General features: G+C 40.9%; 1 long non-coding RNA gene across 1 annotated transcript in view; it reads left to right on the forward strand.

Annotated features, from left to right (window-relative positions):
• The window catches only part of LOC122165405, a 142491-nt gene that overhangs the window by 105577 nt on the left and 19909 nt on the right, over window positions 1–17005 (forward strand). Inside the window, exons 3-6 of the long non-coding RNA XR_006170465.1 lie at window positions 10035–10093; window positions 12808–13007; window positions 14001–14110; window positions 15588–15727. This is a non-coding gene — a long non-coding RNA (uncharacterized LOC122165405). The remainder of the gene's footprint in view (window positions 1–10034; window positions 10094–12807; window positions 13008–14000; window positions 14111–15587; window positions 15728–17005) is intronic.

Raw genomic sequence — 17005 nt, forward strand, 5'->3', positions numbered from 1 at the left:
GGCTTAAGTGTCAGTTCACATTCTTAAGTTTTGCCATAGAAACATTCAAAAATGCAAAGGTACAGTAATTACTCTTGCAGAACAACTAATTTCTCTTATGAAAACTTTTCTTCAGTGCAAAGGCCAAAGGCAAGCTGCTCTCCTCCTCTGAGAAGGAAGCAGCCTGCAGTTGAAACAATAATGGCATTTGCCCACCACTATGGCTGGGCAGAAGCTGAAACCCAGCCAGTTTACCACTCCTGAGTAAAAAATTTTTTCTTATCATCTAAGTAAAATCTTCCTTCTTTTATTTAAAGCCATTCCCCCTTGTCCTATCAGTATCAGACCACGTAAAAAATTGGTCCTCCTCCTGCTTGTAAGCTTTAAAGTCTGGAAGGCCACAATGAGGTCTCCTCGGAGCCTTCTCTTCTGGCTGAACTCCCTCAACCCTTCTTCATAGGAGAAGTGCTCCAGCCCTCTGATCATCTTAGCGGCCTCTTCTGGACCCTCTTTAACAGCTCCACATCCATCCTGTACTGATCCCTTCAGAGATGATCCTTAAGCTTGTGAATTTTACTAGTTCTTTTCAAGAGAGCATTATTTTTTTCATGGTCACATCCAAGCACTACGTAAATACACAATGTGATTAATGGCTCTTAAGAACCAAAAGAAGGGTTTAGATAATGCTTTTAATCACTGTCAAACTTCATAATTTTCCCACTTATTTTTCCTGTCTCCTATGAAGCGTCTTCACTGCAAACCCTAATAAAAGCTGCTGCTTCATGTTAGATGAACTTGCACTGTACTTCAGATGATACTTACAATACCTTTAACCCACCCTCTTCCTTGCACCTGCTGAAAACTGAGCACTTCTGTGTTTCTTTGTAAAAATGTGAGAAACTGGGTTATGGCAATTTCTGTTCCTTGACCAGAAGAACAAAGTCAGTAATGGCCTGATAACAAAAATGAAGGTTTTTTTTTTTGCTTCTAGTTTATAGCAGTTTCTGCATCCTACAGGAGTTGATGTCTCCTGTGCCTTGAACCTTCACTCACTCTCTCACATGTAGGAATCACGACAAGATGGAGTTTAGGTTTTGTGAAGTCTGAAAATGCAAGAAAATGTGAATAGTCACAGAACTGCATTTTCACAAAAATCCAGTCTCATCTCTGGACATCAGTGAGAAGCATTGATGAATATTTTGAAGAACATCCTCAGAATATTCAGAGGATGTCCTGCAGATCCTATCTGAGTCAACTGTCATCTTATAGTTGTTTTAACTTTAGCACTGGAAAGGCTTTTCTGGATGAGCTTTTCTGGGGAGAAGTATGTTTGTTGGTATGCAGAACAGGGAGCGTACGCTCGAGTGTCTTTCAACTGCTGCCAAAAAAAGAAAAAAGCGGAAATAAGGAGCGCAAATCATAATTTTGATGAAGTTTTTGGCTTCCTGACAGACATGGGAAGCACTGCCTAAATAAGGACAGCAAACAGAGGTTAATGTAATGGCCACGGTGAGTGTTCAGTCTGCCTCTGTGGTGACAAACTGGGGAAGAGGAAGGGTACCGCCTGGCTAATGATTGCCTCAGGCATCCTGGTATCCCCACATCACGGCCTGCTCCTGGCCTGGTGGCATCAGTGTACTCACCACTTCTTCATGGCAGATTATTTACCATTCTTTTTTTTTATACTTCTTGAAAAGGTCTTCAACGGTTGACTTCGTTCTTTAAAGAATTGATCGCGTCACAAAAAAAAAAAAAAAAAGAAAAAAGAAAATTCAGGATCCAACTCATTTGTATTTGCTTGCAAATAAAACAAGCACTACCCAAGCAGAACAGAGATTTATTTTCAAGCATGTGAGCAACATAAGGTCATTTACTTAAAATTACATTCTAGAAGCAATGGTGATGCTTGTGCATTACTCTCACTGTCTTTTTTTAATGCCGCTGTGTATTTAATCCGTCTTACTGCTCAATAGAAATAGCTTACTCCTACATTTGAGTAACTGATTGGGTGAGAGCCTGCATCTCAAACACCATCCTGTCACTAGCAATGAATGCCATTTTTAGATCTTTCATTCCAAAGAAAGGTCAGTCACTATTTTAAACAATAGAAGGAAAAACAGTCAGTGCAATGTTGACGTTTTCCAGGTTTTAAAGGGAAAAAAATAATCACTTTGCTAAGGTAAATTCTAATATTTTGTACAGATCTAACTCAATCAGGAAAAAGATTTTATTCTCAAGGTGTTTTTATACATTTCTGATAATGTCACAGTTGTCCCGTGGAAGGACATCAGATAAGACTTAAAGTTGGTTGAAATCTTCTCAATTCTTTGTGGTATTTTTCAAATGGAAAAATTGTCTTCAGAAAATAATATTAAAGAAACATCAGACTATTAATTCCAGGCTACCAAATATAGTCAGCCTTGACTTTACAGGGATTTGTCTAATTTATGGGGAAATGGCCTCAAACATCTGTACTATTTAATTATAAAAGTCAAGTCCCTTGTCAAAGTGCTTCTGCAATATCTGGAGCACTATTTTTGGTTCCTTACCTCCAAGAAGCCAATGGAGACTAACCCTTCAACCTAGCCAGGTAAAGCATGTGCCCAAAGTTGGGCTACGTGAATACCATCCATTTTGGTGGAAATTCATCATGGCAGATCTACTTCAAGAGGTGATGATCACAAAAATACCAGCACTTATCTCATTGAGAAGATACAAGGTGAACTTGCATGGCTACTGATAACAAAATGTAAGTATGAATTACTGTGTATGTAAGTATGAATCAGCTGCTTTGCAGAGATTTCTGAGTGAAAGGATCACCACAGAATCATAGATCCCTTAGAGTTGGAAGGGACCTTTACAAGTCATCTAGTCCAACTCTCTGCAGTGAATAGGGACATCCACAGCCCTATCAGGTTGCTCAGAGCCTGGTCCAGCCTGACCTTGAGCGTCTTCAGGGATGGGGCTTCTACAACACGTCTAGGCAACCTGTTCCAGTACCTAACCACCCTCACTCTAAGAGACTTTTTCCTTATGTCCAATAAAGATATAAGGATGAGGGGAGGATTCAGACAAAAAACCTCTGCCGTTATGGTTAGGGCTAAGATCATCCAGACATGAGTCATGTTAGTTAACAAAAAGCTTATTATTTGTTGTATAAACCATTCTGCATGAGAAATAAGAATGAAAGAAATACAGCTGTGTTTTTCGTGGTGGCATACACTTTTTGTTACCTAGTGCCCAAAAAGTAACTTATAAACCTGAAGACAGAGGATAAAAAATTTCATTTTGAGTAACTTATAAATCATATGCCAGTCTTAGGCCCAAAAGTGGGAAAATAAAAGGTACAAAGTGATTGGCCTGAAGATATATACAAGCTGATTATCTTTCTGAGGTATGAAAATATACACATTATGTTGTTATTACTTGCTTGGGTCTCGAAACACAGTGAATGTCCTTAGAACCCCTTTGATGCCAACTGCTGTGAAGGAAACATCTCTGTTATATCTTTAACCTAGGTGAGGTAAGTCAGCATCAAAACAATTCATTTTGGCAAGCTGTATGATGCTTGAAAATACAGCCTGGATAAATCTTATGAAGAAACCTTATTTTGTCTTTGAATTTAATACAGCAGCTGAGGACATCTCTATGGGGAAACATCAACTGTGCAGGACAGTGAACAACCTCCATTGGGAGAATAGCTTTCCTCATCGCCTCAGCGTTTCATCACTTGCTAATTAGACGCTTTCCCCTCTTCAGTTCTTAAACAGAGCTCAGCTAGTGCAGGTGCAAGTTCCTCATGAGCACTGTTGAACAACATTTCTCCTGAGGATGAAAAGGGATTGTTGCAGGGAAATTCTGTGCATTTGGAGAACACTTAAGCTCTGGTTAAAATCTAGCTTTTCTTAAGTATTTCCCTTCTCTTTTTTCTACAACATATTCCAACCATCACGTTCATCCTTTTCCTTACATTTCTCAAACCCTTTTTAATTCTTTTTTTTAATTAATTTTTTAGATCTAAATAAGCAGCTTCTCAACATAATAGATATTTTAGCATATATTAAGATGTGATTCTTGCTTTATTTGAAATACAATTTAGCTAATAGTGCTGAACACCTGTATGGTAACTGTTGAGTCCTGGCCTGAACCACTGACTGAGCACCTGGGGAAAGGACCCAGGCAGCCCTGGGAGCACAGGTGAAGGCAATTCTGCTGTGTGACCAGAAGGGGTGGAGCCTGGCTGTACCTCTCTTAGACCTCATTTAAGGGCTGAGTGCTACTAGGAATGAACTCATGTTGGTGGTCTCTGTCTTGTGGAGTTTCCTTTGTGAACCTACATCTTCAGAGGCAGGTGAGCACTTTTCCTTTGTAGTACCTTTCTGTAGAGCTAGTTCCTTTCTTATTACACCTCCTGTATTGCTATTCTATCGTGTTGTTTTTTCTGACTGTTACAACTGGAAAAAAAACAGAGCTCAGACAGGATCAACTTCAGCTTAAAAACACCTTTTCTCTGGAGCTCAGGTTAGCAGGTCACACACTAGTGTGTAAGGGTCACAGTACTCTCTCCATCCCAAAAAAACTCTGCCTGCCAATGTTAGCCAACTTGGGCAGTGAATATCATAAACTGTAGTCAAACCATTTCATTTTGAAAAATCTGATTACAATGATTCCTTTCTATTGCTGGAGCAGTATCAAAAGACTTTGTTGTAAATGAGACTAAAAATAAGAAAAACGATAACAACCCAACACAAAAACATGATTGTAAAAGCATGAAAAAGAGTACAGTCGTATCCTGACTGATAGCATGCTCCCAGACTATTGCCATCAGTTAAGAGTACGTGCCTTAATTTTTTATGAACTATCATTACAAAATATAACTTAAGCAGGCTGGGAGAAAACAGCCACCTAGAAGTGGTGTTCAAGAAAGCTGTGGGAAAGGGGGAAAAACAACAACAACAACAAAAACAAACTGGAGAGCTGCTTAGCTGAATCAGGGCATGGGTTGTAGCTGGAATGAAAGGATTCTTCAGTTCATGCCAAAAATACTCATCAGTGCTTCTGGTTTTTAAGCTTAACTTTCTTAGGTGATCTTGTCTCTGAACCTCTTGTGAGAATCCACATGGGTTTGGCTGTGGGTGACTATCTACTTGGGAGACAAGTTTGTTCCTCAGCAAGCAGGGCAAAGTTGTGCTCTCTGAGTTTCTGTCCTGCTCCGGAACCTCCCTGGAGGAATGTCTCTGTGCAGCTTAAGTGGTACAGCTCTTTTTCTTCCTTCTTCCTTTACCTTCTCAGTGCTCAGAAGCTCCAGGCATTCTTCAAAGTCAGCAAGTTAGGCACATACTGTACTTCCTAGCTATATAGGGGTAGCTTCTGCCTAGGCTGGATATCACTACATTGTGTTTTAGGTGACTTACTGCACAACAAAATATCATTGAAATGGCAAAAAAAAAAAAAAAAAAAAAAAAAAAAAAAAAATCACAATTGAACAGAACAATATTTTTCTTGTAACCCAATTAACCTGTAGGACTCATTATCACAAGGAGCTACTAGGTCCAGATATTTAACAATCTTCAGAAAGAATCGGGCATTTGTGTCTCTAGAAAGGAAAAAAATGAAGTTCTCCCATTGAAAAAAATGCAGAAATCTTTTTATGTTTCGGATTTAGGGAAGCATTTAAGAAATAAAGCCTAGGAAGAGGTTAGCTGTGGAGGAGGCAAACAGGAAATGTGCCTGCTCTGGTAACTTCAGAAAGATCATCAACCAGGCATTGATGTAAATCAAACACTCATGCAGAACCACAGCCATCCACTGGTATTGTGTGATGATTGTAAGTGGCAGTAGGTTTCTTTGAGAAGCTCACTCTGTAGAAATGATCCTGCTTTAACTATTATGTAGGTGATTCCATCCCAAGTTTGTCTGTGCTTTTCTTAGCAGATGTAAGCACACCTTGTTTATAAAGCTACAGCTAAGCTTTTTTTTTTTTTTTTTTTTTTTTTTTTTTAGCACTTCAAACAGTGCCACCAACAAAAATCTTTCAGAACCCGGATATGTTTGTAAACTCGCTAATCCTAAAGCAGATAGATCTAAAGAACCAGCAAACTGAAACTGAACCATGCAAAAAATACAGTGTGTACACTTGCAAAAAGCAAGATGACCTTTTGTTCTTCAGCTTGAAAAAGAATTTTTGTGTCTGAGGGAAGTACTACTAATAAATCAACAGTTTTAGCCTCAAAATATATCACTTTAAAAAAAAGGAAAGAAACCAGATTATTGAAGTAACACAGTTCCCTGGGAGCAGGAATGGTCTTTGTTATTAAAAAGGCATTTTCATAAAAAGTTTCCACATTTAGGGGCATTTAATTAACTCAGGAGTAAAAACCATAAAAATTAATATATCCCATACATAAAAGTTGACAGAAAATTTGTCCTTTACTCCATGGTTTTACTAATTATGGGTTGGTAGCAGATTAGAATTAGATTGGTTCAGTTGGAAGGGTCCTTTGGAGATCATCAAGTCCAACTGCCTGATGGAAAGAGTTACTGTGTAAGATATTATTAATGCAGTCACAGCTTAAAAGAAACCATCCCTAAGGGAAGATGCCAAAATGAATTCTTTGTGTATTAACAAAGGAAGCCAGAAGACCCCCTTACAATGAGTCAGTCTGCAATAAAGATGAGTGTGACATTTCATAAGCTTTTAGGTAGGTATGCTGTAAGTATTACAGATTGTAACACTTGTAAAGGCTCCAAAACCTTTCATCATCACTAAATGAATCCATTAAATTTGGTGTGACACAAAGTTGCAAATAGAAATGGGGAAAGCATCTACCTGTAAATTATTTCAAAATCCATCCACTGCTCAGCCAGTGAGATACTTTTCCATCTTAATTAATAGTCAATACATTGTGAGAAGCCTAAAGGAAATTTTTTTCCTAATCAAAGCATAAAGTTAATCTATGTGTCACACTACTACGTGGTAAACTGGTAATCTTTTCAGAAGAAAACACAGAGTCTGAAAAACAACAGTTTAGCAGTTGTCTTCCTCCCTCAAATGTTTGTTTTGGTTTTTTTTGTTGGTTTTTTTTTTTTTTTTTTTTTTTTTTTTTTAAAGTCAGTCCCACTTTTAAAGGCAGAGGGGGGCAGCACATCTCTCAGAAATAGCCGTCAGATTTATACAAATGCTGCCAGGCTCTCCTTTTATTCATTGCAGCGCTTTCCAAGCCTAATCAATTCACAAAGCTTGTAATGAAGTGATTACAGAAATAATAGACAGTAGTGGAAAAGAGGCCTGTGAGAGCCATGGAGAGAATGACTGTCTGTCCTCCTCACCACAGAGAAACTCAGCCTCTGCTCTGCCTGAGCTCATGGGGATTCAAGAACCAGTCTGGGAAGTGATGGAGACACAAGCTTACATTAGCGTGTGTATATTATATTCTGTCAGGTTTTGAAATTGCAGCATTGTGATTTATATGCAAGGTTGTTTAGGTCATAATTAAGATTTCTAAAGTGTACTTGTAGTCATTTATTTTCCTCCTGCTGCTCAGATCTGTTGAGCCGGACTCAAAGCGTTAAGATCATGATTTTTATCATCAAACAACAGGAAAAGTCATATCAATAGAATGGTTTGATCCTCATTTATTCCTTAGAAATACAAGGAATTCTGCAGTGATAGGACAGGCTCCTAGTGAGAGAAGTTAAATATGATACATATTTGTTAAGTACTTCCTTGAAATAAAATATGATTTCTTTTCCCTCTTAATTTATAAAAATTTAACATGGCTAAGTTCCTAACTTGTTTTGTCTGTTGAACCATTGAAAGAGATTAGAGCATAAATATATATGACATCCACGTTATTACCAAATACATTCATTAGCAGCAATGCTATCACAGTGAATACCAGATGGAATTAACAGTGACAGAGCAATAAATTAAAGTGTTCATACATTTCTTTCTTGCAGCTTACAAACTCAGGATTTATTCCTGACCTTTGGTGTGAAACTTGACAATTGCTGGTAAATCATACATAATGCTGTTAGTAGTCAGTGCTACAACTCGGACCTTTTTACCCTGCAGATGTAACAGATAATTTTCTAAGAATTTATTTGTGGATTAACATTAATTATTATGCACACTTCACAAAGAATTAATGTCGGTACAAAATAAGCTTATCTCCATTCAGGACACCTTCCAGTTTATTCTTGCCATCTCTGTGATGATGTGTTTTATTACATAAAACAGGATCATAGCATGGTTGAGGTTGGAGGCACCTCAGGATCCCTCTGCCCCAGAACTGCCCCAGAAGAGCAAGGCCCAGCCCCACAGGCAGGCAGCTTTGGGAGAGCTCCAAGGAGGAGACCCCACAGCCTCTGGGCAGCCTGTGCCAGGGCTCCGGCACCGCACAGCACAGCAGTGCTGCCTGATGGGCAGAGGGAGCTGCTGTGCTCCAGGTTGTGCCCAGTGCCTCTGCTCCTGGCACTGGGCAGAGCTGCAAGGAGCCTGGCTGTGTCCTCTTTGCACCTCCCTTTGGGTATTTATGGACATGGAAGAGATCCCTCTGAGCCTTCTCCAGGCTCAGGGGATCTCTGAGAGATGCTCTGCTTCTCTCAGCCTCTCCATACGGCAGAGGTGCTCCAATCCCTTCATTGCTTTTATGGCCCTCCACTGGACTCTCGAGTGTGTCAAGGACTCCTGTACAGGAGGACCCAGCAGTGGACACGTGGTGTCTCCCCACCAGTGCTGAGCAGAGGGGAAGGACCACCTCTCTTTATCTGCTGGCTATACTTTGCCTATTGCAGCCCAGAATACTGTTAGGCTTCTTTGGAGCAACCTGGTGGCCATCAGGGCTCTGAAGTACTTTCCATTCAAGTGCCCCTCCCAGCTTGTGCTGATGCTTTGGGTAGTTCCTTCCTGGGTACAGGACTTTGCACCTCTCTTTGCTGTACTTCAGGAGGTTCTTTACAAAGCCCATTTCTCCACCCTGACAGCATCTTCTGGATGGCAGCGTAACCCTCAGGTCTGTCAGTCTCCCAGTTGTGTGTCTCTGAGTTGTCTGCTCAGAAACTCACCACGTTCTCCTTTTATAGGCAGTTGTAGCAAGGGTCTCATCTGGGCTTTGGGTCCACAAGCAGGCTTTTTTGAGCTGGTGGCACCTGAAGGGCAGGTTTAGAGGTTAGGTAGGAACTTGATTCCAGCTTTTATACGTTTTGTGTGTTTTATCTGGTAAAGAAGTTGGCACACCAGTCAGGTTGCAGACTTGGTCCATTTCATTTTGTTAGCTGAACTTACTGTTTCTCTCTGCCTCAGTAAGGAATTATTTTTCTAAAAGACAGCAATTCCACCCTTTTCTGATAGAAAATCCTCAAGTGCAGGTGTTAACCTCTATTTAACAGTTTTGATGCTCTGAAAATAGGCTTCCTTCACTTCATTACCTGTCATATACCTTGGAAGTCCATACAGACCTTGGGGATGAAAAGCAGTGTGTGAGCTGATTAAGGTTTCCAGGTTTTGGACACAAAAATATTGGCTAATTATAACTATGAGACCATTAGTGAAATACATAGATGTGGGAGTCATTTCATGTCAGATATACGCTAAAGAGAAGGGAGGATTGGATTTTTTTTTTTTTTTTTTGCATACTTGGCAAATTTAACAGTTCCACAGGAAAAACAAGGATGCAAAACTGTAATGATGTTGTGACATTTACTCCTCTATAAGAGTGAAGTGTCTGCAGAAAAATACCCAGCTAGGAATAAAAATCCTGACCCTGAATTACGTACACATGCCTTGTGCTCTTCCTTGTGTGTAAGCCTAACATTGCCACCATCTATGTGCAAAATACTGTGCATGGAAGCACCATGAGGCATCAGCAACACCCTCAGCAGTAGCTGTAGGCTGCTTGTATGGAAGAGGAAGGATCCAGCTCACTCATCTCAGCCATTAAGCAGTTAGACTTCAAAAAAGGGGGCTGTTGATGGATAATTTTTTTTGCCCATATTCTTGTCTTTGAATTTATTGTAGTAAGACTAATCATAAATCTTTCTCTTTGATCCCAAAGGGCTGCAAAAAGTCTAGCCTACATCCATCCTGGTCGTGGAAGGAGACAACTGATGGTTGGTAGGGAGCTTTATTCTTATTTATTCTATCATTATTAAAGACTCACACCTCAAGTGAGGCATTTCTAGGAAGGGGGGGACATATGCAATGGGAGGGAGAAGAGAAGGGAATGCACAGTGAAACTCAGGAGCTTAAGCCTCACCTGCTGCAGAGGTGAGTTCTTCACCATGACAAGTGGTGGCTTCTGGTGCTGCTGTTAAGGCTCAAGCTAAGCAGCAACAGAAGGTCACCCCAAAGCCCACCTCTCATAGAGAGCTCTGCCTCTAACAGCTGCAGGTCAAGAGGCAGGGATGTGTGGCTGTGGGACACATTTCTTCTCCTCTCTCTTTCTTCTTGCATGTTTTTATTCTTGTGCTTTCCCACTGTGCTGAATGGAAATCAGATCTCAGTCGTGCCCAGGAACTCATTCAAATGGTAAATCCCCAGCAGCAGTGTGCGTGGGCAGCATGTAGGCTGAATGATTTGCCTGCCTCTGTGCAGTGCTGTTTGTCCCCTGCCTCCCTCTCCTGTTCAGGCATTTGGACTCTATTTAATAGCAGGACTAAAACACTGCGCTGTGTGAGCCAATACTGGCTGAAGGAATAACAATGGCATGCAGCAGCACAAGCAAAACTAGGTACTGGTCTGCTGCCCTGTGGGCCTCCAGACATCAAAGGTTCCAGCTCCTATGGACTGCAGCATGCTCAGATAGCACTGGGACCTGTGAAGACAGTGAGGTTTTAGAGCTCCATAACATGCAGTTCACTGGAGCACTGGTTTCTCCCCCACAACACAAGCTATAACAGAATCTGTCCATTAAACTGAAGGGTTCTGTTCAACATGTGAAAACCATGAATTCTACCATTAGTTAGCCAATGTTTATTTCTCTTTACATAAACAACTGGACCAGTCGTGCCCGCCCAACAGTCTGTAGGCTGCAGATGGGAGCGTACCCCTCTCCAGGGCACAGTCACACTTCTCTACCAGGAATTCGTAGGCCTTCTCCTACCAGAGAGAAACAGCCTTCACTTCACAAGCACACCTTATTAATGTCCTTGCTTTTTGGCAGCATGCACGTTTGTGAACAATTGTTTACAAAGATGAAGCACAGGAAGAATGCTTTCATCAAAAATGAATGAAATTCTCCTGTATCTGAGTGGTTCAGATAAAGACAGCATCCCCTACCTGGTATATCAGTATTTTCCTTCCTGGTGAGAAAAGAGAATGTGCTGTACAGCTATTGTGTATAAAAAATGTTGAAGCAGGCAGAACTCCATTTGCTACTCAGATTTTAAATACTTATCCACATGGCAAAGACTGCTGGCTACTGAGAGTTAATTTGATTCAATACTGTGCTCCTGTCTATTATCTCACAGATTGTGTTGGGTTCGGCTCAAATTTTAAGTACTGTTTTCATTCAGGTTTTCCTTTTTTCTTAGCTAGCTGGTTTAGCCCTAGGAATAAAAAAACATTTTCAGAGACCCTGAACAATAACCCACCTGAGTTTTAATTGCTCCTCCAATGGGACTGTGGATACAGCTGGAAGGAGATCTGCAGAAGTCTCCTGGAAATACTTAATAGTTTTAATTTGCCAAGGCCATTCCAAACTTACTCAGGTGCTTTTGCATTGATGTTTTTCGTATCTCTCTTGGCTTTGAATGAAGTGCCAGCTCATGAGCTACAATTATAGCCTTTCCCTACAGATTTCATTCCCCCAAAAAAGTTTTGATCTAGAAAATTCCAGTACTCCATAGGAAATTTCTCACAGAAAAGCCTTCTGTGAGAGCTACGAACACTTGGGATGCCTCTCTGGCACAGTGCCTGCAGCAGGGAACTGCTGCAGCTCTCAGCAGCATTTCCAGGGCTCACAGAGCAGCTGCAATCATCCCTCCCATATTTTGTGTTGCAGAATTGAGCCTGATGATGGCAGTCGCTTAGCTCCAGGCTGGCTTATTGTAAAGCCTCACTTTAAGAACTGGTTACAGACAAATTGATAGCAGTGATACCATTTGAGCCCCCCTCTCCTTTACATCAGAGGCTTTCTAATCCACATCACTATTAAATACACTGAAAAACAGAGGGAGGGAAAAAAAAAAAAAGGCGAGAGAAAATTAAAAAGTCCTTCACTTCAATGTCATTTCAGTCAACCAAGGATACATCAGAGCTAGATGCTGGTTGCAGCTCAGCTCAAGGGAGCAAAGGTCTCAGAGGGCTGACTGCAAACAGCTCTGGCTGCTCTAATCTCTGTGGGCTGCTAATAAGAGGCAAAACCACTTCTGGGGACACTTCCAGTGCTGGGACAGAAAAATAGTGTTTTTTCTTCCATAGTCTTTGCATTCTTAGTGCAGAGAACTTTCTCCTGTCCCATGCCTCTCCCAGGTTTGTGGGATTTTTGTTTTTTCAGTGAAAGGATTGAGGTAACATAAATCTATCTATTGAATAGAAAAGTTGGTACAAAAAGATGATACCATATTTTTTAAAAGGAGTATGAAGGTAAAGAACTGCTGGGGATCTTCCTGCTGACATTAAGGGCATGAAGAGCTGGGTCCTAAAGCAGGGGCACAATAAGCAGCAGTCAGTTATGGACATTCTGCTTACCGGCTCTCTAAATTTCCTTTTAGTTAAATCTCACTGCAATTTTGCCTCGTTCTCCAAAGGCTGATTTTTATTTATATTTTTATTTTTATTTTTATTTTTTGCATTGTTTTGAGTTTAATTTCCCTGTTAAACGACAGCCTTTTGCAGGTCCCAGATGAAGAGGGTCACAGCATTTCACGTAATTGCTTCACAGATTTGCAACCACTTGAACAGAAGAGGCAGATGTAGCCACTGAGATAAATCTCACTGAAATGCCACTGCAGTCCTCTGCCTGCACAGAAGCCTATTTAACACTGTATATGGAGTTCGTGAAAAGCTTTGTATGGGAACCCCTCAGGTATCTTTTTTTTTTTTTTTTTTTAACTACTAACAGTATTGCTAATTGCTACAGAGAAAACAGGAGATTTATCACTAACTTCCTTATTGTTTCCATTTTCCAAATATCACAAGTAAATTACTCAGCAGCAAAAAAATCCTGTAATGAAAGGTGATAATCAGAAATCTCATGAGGATAAGGAAGGTCTTACAGAGCTGCTCAGAGACCTGAACTATGATACTGGCTTAGGGGAAAAAAAAAAAGGGGGGGGGGGGGGGCCAGAGAAAGGGGAAAGGGAAAGGAGAAAGAGGCATAAGTGAGAAAAAGAGAATGGAGTGACATGAATTTCTGCTAGCCACAATGCATGACAACTAAAGCAACCAAGTTGCACAAACCTCTTCTGACTCCACAGGGAGTAGATATGTTGGGGGCTATTTTAATGTCAGTGAGAAAGCCCCTGCAAGTTTTTAGGGTCTTTCCTCTCCAGAGAGGAGAAAGGGGCAGCAAAGTAAGTTAAAAATACTCTTGCAAGTCTCTGGTCCTGCTGTGAAGGAGCACTGTCAGGACAATCCAGATGCAGATAGCCATGAGTGTGTTGGCTGGCAGCCAGCTCACCAAGCAGATTTAGCCAGTTACTGGAATCCCTATTTGGATGTTGGATTTTCTGCCTCTGTTTTGTGTGCTGCATGGCCAAGACACATCAGGTCACTCCTGGGCTGCAGGCAGCAGGAAAGGCAGAGAAGGAGGAGAGGCTTTGCCAGCCAGGCAGTCTGGCTGGCAGTTGGTCTGCTTTTGGCAGCTCTTCAGTGTGCTTTCTAGGTGAACTGAACACAGTTAAACATCAAAGCAGCTTTAGGAGTGAAGCTTCCAATTCTGTTCTGATGGCGCCTTGCATCCAGTTCAAGGTGAACAGTTGTGAATCAGTATGTTCCATATAGAAATCCCAGAGGGTGCACAGATTGGCACCTACATCAAAGACATGCAGAAGCCAGTGCTGATTTCAGGTGCTTCCAGGTTTTGCTTGATGATGAAAGAGGATGAGGAAGAAGGAAGGATTCTAAGGCAGATGTTTGAGCTGCAGAATCATACCTCTGCTGGCAATGGACCTCACTCTCCTCACCAAGGTCAGTGGTATCAGTTGCCTTTTTGTGTGCTACAATGTGCAGTCTGTTTCAAGAGGTAAACTAATTAGTCTTGGGCCAGATACAACTTCTGCAACATTTCTATGGTCTTGATCAGGAGCTCAATACCAAAAGCAGGATTTGGATAGAGAGAGCCATGGTTTCTATAGTCAGATAGGACTGGGACTGTACAACACAGCACCCCTTAGAGCTTGGGATATCCATCATGTGAAAATAGTCATCTGTGATCCGAGTCTCACTTCTGAGAGGAGCTACTGTCATAGCAATCTAGTGCCTGCTTGAGATGCAGCTGAATCTCAACCTGTGCTCCATTTGCTAGGCTGTGTACTTCGCTTTCCAGCCTTCACAGATGCTAAAGAGCAAATGAACAGATCTTAAATTTTAAACTGAATCACCTCACACACTTGGCTTCAGATTGTGCTCCCAATCATTTATGTTTGTCTTCCAGGTTGGGAACTCTGCAAGTGTTTCTTACATTCGGTTGCAAACACTGCAAGTAAAGGAAAGAGTAAAAGAGCAAATAATAAGTAATAATAAAAAGATAAATAATAATAATAAAAGGGTTCTTTTTTTCAGTGTTTAAAAGGAAGTTCATTTAGACAATATATAGTTGTAGTCATGAATGACTGGAACTCATTTTATAGTATATTTTTCCCAGTCAGAAATGAAATTGGCAGTGCAATCCCTCCACCCCCAAAATTACTTGGTTTAGTAGCCAGCTGAGTAAGCAAAAAAGCACAAGAGGATTAAACCAAAGATACAGCTCAAACAGTAGTTGAATCCTCAAGCATTTCAATACACAGCTGATTCAGCAAAACAGATACACATTCAAATGAAGAATATGATGAAACTGAAAAACAGGCAGCTTAATAAAGTGTTCAGATTCTCCTGCTAAAGCAAAAGCAGCAGTTTAAAAAGTAAAACAGAAAAATGAGCTGGAAAGAGTGTCATATGAGGAAAAACATGAAGTAAAAATGCAAGACCGAACAGTGTCTCCTATTATGCCAGAGATGCTCAAATGCAAAAGTGGCCAAAGAAAAATTTTCTCATATTAACAAAGCCAAAGCTTTTTTTTCTCCACAAGGAAAAGTCCCAGTGCTTCTGCTGTGATTTTGGAGCTCCCATTGGAGCCACATCCAGGAAATGTAACTCAGGGATGAAGGCCTCTGTCCCATCCGTCTTTTGATTAATAGTTGATTAATAGTTGCACTTTGTAAATAGAGAAGCTCAGAAAACAAAAGCATTTTTCTTTTCATTTTATCACAGAGCTTATAGGAAGTGGCATATCATATAACTCAAGATTGCAAGTTGGTTATTTCCTCCTAAATATGGATTGGTTTGTTGGAGTTCACAGATTTATTATTCTCTGTGAACTATTCAGAATTGGATTTGCTTCACAAAAAATTTTCACTTTACTGAATGCTTCAAAAAATGATGATCAAATACAAAATTTTTTCAGGAGATTCACACACATATCCCACATTCCTTATCTGTGAAGACTTGGCCATCCCACTTGCTCAGAATTTTTCCCTGTGTTAGCCTGGATACTGGAGACTTGGAGAGGAGATGAGAGCCCATTGCTTGGGAGCTGCAATGTTGGTGAGTACCTATGTCCTTGAGGCTTAAAAATGGACAGAAGCTGTTTTTCCATCACCTGCCTGCCAGCAGTGAAATCTGTTCAGAGAAACCTCACAAGAACAATCCTCAACAAAGTAAACAAGAAGGGCTGGGAGAGCTACTGACTGAAGGATATGCCAGCACACACTAAAATATTTGCTAATTGGAAATATATTGTCCCACCGTGCTGCCAGCTCTGACTCATAAAACATCAACTGGCTTCAGATTGAATTTTGAGGTTGATAACCTCATCACATATGTACCAAAAGTGCCCAGACGAGAGGAGGCCTGGAGCGACACTGAGCACTGATTTGTGCTTTCTGTTTCCGTCCTGCTTTCATCGGGGACAGAGTTGATCTTCTTCATAGTGTTTGGTATGATGCTGTGTTTTGGAGTTTTGGCTTCAGGAGAAGAACAGTGTTGATAACGCACCGATGCTTTAGTTGCTGCTGAGCAGTGGCTGCACAAAGCCAAAAACATTTCAGTTTCTCATCCTGCCAGTGAGGGGTGCTGGGCATTAGGAGCTGGGAGGGGACAGAACCAGGACAGCTGCCCCAGTCTGGCCAAAAGGATATTCCATATGATATGACATCATAAAAAAAAATAGGGGGATTGGCTGGGGAAATCAGTCACTACTCAGGGTCTGTCTGGGCATCGGTTGGCAGGTGGTGAAGAACTGCTTTATGCATCACTTGATTTGTAAATACTATATATTATTACTACAGAACCTGAAGACTAAGCTAGTATCTGGTTTTCATTGGCAAAGTTAGCGAAGAGTCTCCCTGAGGCTGATTAGATAAATACCACGTGCAAGATTTTGCCATTTGCTGCAAGTTTTCCAATCAGCACAGCAGTGCCAAGAATGAAGAGGCCAATCCTTGCGTAGCAGGTTTGGGAGCAATAGCAAAAAAACTGTTTGTAGTAAAGGCAGAGCAAATAATAGAATCATAGAATATCCCAAGCTGGAAAGGACCCACAGGGATCATCGAGTCCAACTGAGTAACTGGAACGTGTCAGAGGAACTGCTTCCATGAGAAAAAATGTTCACCCACAGGAGTTAAACTTTCAGGGTCAGTTAAAAATCATAGTGTGAAAATAAACAGGATAAGCACTGCCTCCTAATGCCTGATGGGCATTAGAGCAGTGGTTCAGATGTAATAAAGTGTATAATTTAAAGCACGTGAATAATCCCTTTTTTAAGAGCATTTACATTGCATCTGCGTTTCAGTGCTTTGTTGGGCTGATGATATTATAGCAGGA

This window comes from Centrocercus urophasianus, unplaced genomic scaffold (assembly GCF_019232065.1).
Source record: "Centrocercus urophasianus isolate 14NV4802_14NV808 unplaced genomic scaffold, USGS_Curo_1.0 seq_29, whole genome shotgun sequence".
Classification (NCBI taxonomy): domain Eukaryota; kingdom Metazoa; phylum Chordata; class Aves; order Galliformes; family Phasianidae; genus Centrocercus; species Centrocercus urophasianus.